Raw genomic sequence first — 3,601 nt, 5'->3', positions numbered from 1 at the left:
GCCTCTAATTGTTTGCTATATTTAATTCAAGACCAACATTGTACTACTAAATTACATTACACTCACTTTAAAATGAAATGGCCATTTTTGATTCTTGAGGCTTTGCATATAATAGCATTTTCAAATTCAGTCTGTTCTTTATCAGTTGTATTAATGATACATCATGTGTGAACTGTTCAATTAGAACATTTGTTTGTTTTTATTGATGTTCAAGAGAATGTCACAAGAAACTGCATGCCAAGATTATCAGATTATTCTTTGCTTACTTTCGAACATACAGTACAAAACAAAGATAGTACAGATTGTATACCAAATAAATACACCAGTCAAATGTTTTAATACCAGAAGGCCAGTTATTCCAGTGTTCTGTCGACAAATCACAAATCATACTGGTGAATATTACCTCCAGATATGAATGTGACATTAAATCAAATAAATTAGCTAGGTAAGTTGAGTTGAGATTCATTGACATTACGAACCAAAAAGCTTTGTTAGGACCTATGCTCATCTGCAGTCATGAAAACAGTAACCTGCCAAAGCTGAGCATTTAAATTCAACCTTCTCTCCTAAATAAACTTATTAATGCTAAAAATGCTCCATTGTGACATAAGGTGCTTTCCGACCGGATAGTACTTGTACTTTTTAGAGGAAAAGTACACTTCTAAGCAGTTCTAAGAACTACTCTCCCCCAAAATCTTTTTTTCCATTTGCATTCCCACTGGCCAAGTGGCCATAGGGACTGGTAGGAGGGGTAAGGGAGTGACACAAGCACGGCAACGGTCTTTATAGCATCGTCACTAGACCTTAGCGCCACATACAACAACAAAGCTGCATGGAGGAGGCCGTACATGGCCAGCAGTGCCTGCACTTCCGCATCAGTCCACTTTTCCGAGTTCCGCATTCCGTCCATTCTCGTAGTAATTCACGTAATGTTTTACTCAACACAGACAGGGCTTTATTATACTCGGAACAGACCCCGCCTCTGCCTGCTGCTGCGCTGTGGATGTGTGTGTGTGTGTGTGTGTGTGACGGCCGGGCGAGCCGCAGGACACGCTGCGAAATAAAAGCCTCTTATTTACGAGAGCGGTCTGAGAGACCTCCAGCTTACAGCGGGGTCTCTGAGCATGACTGGCCCAGTGATGAGCTAGCGGCCGGGGCAGGCGTTTGCTGGCTGTCGCCTCACTTCATGGAGGTTCTCAACTCCGAAAACTTTGAAGCAAATTGTCAATTCGGCATAAATTTTCGCAAGACTGCCTATATTCGAAATCTAAACAGTTAATTTCTCGCCTAAAACGTTGTCAGAAGTGAATTTAATGATGAATAAGATGGTGAAAATTGTTAAAAATGTCCCGTTGTTGGTTGTTGCTCTGACTCCAAGTTCTGAGTTGGCAGTGGGCGTGACTTATAAGTTCGACCAATCAAGTACACCTAGGAAAAGGGAAAAGACCCTGCTCTGGAGTAGGAGCTAAAAAAGTACGCTACTGAGGCCAGAGGAACTTAAAAATCCCCAAATTTTTCCAGTTGGAACACAACGAAAAAAGTGTTCTAGGAACATTTAGTTCTAAGAACTGCAAAAATCCCTCCGGTCGGAAAGCCCTTATAGTTGCCAAAAAAATAAGACAACGCACTCAACTCACATTGAAACCTAAAAGACTTTAAAGACTGGGTGCTGGGTCCTAAATGTGGATAATAATATATAAAGGTTATTTGGACAGCACTGCAATTAATACTTTTTATTGCCACACGGACGTTTCGGGCAGGACGCCCTTCTGCAATGACAATGACATAGTTGCCACTTAATTTGAATGAATCTTCAAACATTGCTGTTTTTCAGAGGCCATGGTTCAGAAGTCTGAGGTCAATGAATTCCTCCTGAGGCAACTTCTCCATTACTGAACTAGTTTCACTGTACAACACACAATGTATGAAATTATAAAAGACCATTATTTGGCCACTAGTGCTGTCCAATAGAATTAAAATAGAGTATCCACTTGAGTTACAATCAGTAAATGTCGAACAGGTCTGCAATCAAAAGTTAAGGTAAAGCAAATTTGTGAAAAAGGAATGTAGAGACAGCAGGGTGAGTACATCAGGGCACTGCTTTCTCTCACACAGAGCTCTCATTAGATCATGAATTATGCTGATGGCTAGATCCTGGGCTATGTCAGCACCTCTTTCTCTATCTCTTTCTCAGCTGTTGAGGCATTTCACATGAAGGGAGGATCCTCACAAACCACTCAAATCAACAAATCATCAGCCAGCTATCATGAAATGTTGAGCTATACCGTGCCTGATAATAGTGATCAGACATTCATTTAGCTGTCAAAGTACAGTTTTGGTCACTAGTGTTACTCTTTAATGTGATTTACTTAAAGGGCCATAGCAGTATTTTTGGGAAATTGTATATGTATAGTCTTCCTTTTTGCTGACCGTTTTCAAATGAATGCTGTGCAGTTTTTGATGTTCAGATTGGCTTCCATTAATTTCAATTGGCAGACTGTTGAAACTTGTTTGAGTTGGGTAATCCCTGGCAGTGAACATCAAGTCTGTATTACTTTTAGTGAAAGTTTACTTTGTGTCCGACTTTTTTGTTAAAAATCAAGAGACTAGATATAATACAGAAACAAATGGAAACCAATGGCTGCCTGGAATGATGACCACATCCAAAAATCTAAAACACATCTGGATGTTTTGCAAAATGGTTAGCTGTAATAGAAAGTATGTGATTTGCAGTAAATAGTATAAAGCATCCTCTGTCCTAGAAATTATGGTCATATACTACTAATGTGCTTGAGGGAAATATAATTGCATTGGATTATGTTCACTCGCAATGTTTATTCCAGTGAAGGAAGTGCTACGTTTGTGCCACACACAAGACACAGGAGATGGTCAGGGTGGATGGTGGATGTACAAAGTGCAGGACTTTAATTCTGGAGGCCTAGAGGAGTCTAGCGTGTGGGTAGGTAGGGTAGATTTAGGCAACAAAAATGCTTTGGTGAAGAAAGGATTGTGGTTTGGTTAAATTGTAATAAAGGATAGACATCATGTTAACTGCTTGAAAAAAAAGGTTTGGGGTGGCATTACGTTTCTCTTAAAATGTATTTGCTGTTGCATATTAGTACATTATAAACAAATTCCGAGAGTCAGGGCTGGGTATGGATGTTTAAATTAAGCATTCTGTAATAACCAAATTGACTGTTGACTGTCTCCAATTTGTGATAATATAACATGAATGACCCTGTGTAGTTTACAAAATAATGTTAAGGGTTCCATATTTTTCTGGGGATGCCATTTATTTGAACATTACTGACAACACAAGATGCAGTAAACAGATTTACATATATGTTATATTCTAAATGTGGCTGTAACAAAAATAATGGCACAAAAAATATGAATGTATACACATCTATACTACCATTAGTAACCTCTTCACTCTGGTCCTGTTTAAGCTTCAGCTTTTAATATGGATGAGAGAGCAGAACTGGACTGCTGCTGGGGCCAACCATATCTGTGAAAAACACAAAACAAAGTTTGATATGTTCCCTAAAAAAAATAAAGTGTTGTTTTAGGTATTAAGATATATCTAACAATTCATTTATAT

This window comes from Sander vitreus, chromosome 3, assembly GCF_031162955.1.
Source record: "Sander vitreus isolate 19-12246 chromosome 3, sanVit1, whole genome shotgun sequence".
Classification (NCBI taxonomy): Eukaryota; Metazoa; Chordata; class Actinopteri; order Perciformes; family Percidae; genus Sander; species Sander vitreus.
This window is presented reverse-complemented; position numbering follows the sequence as displayed.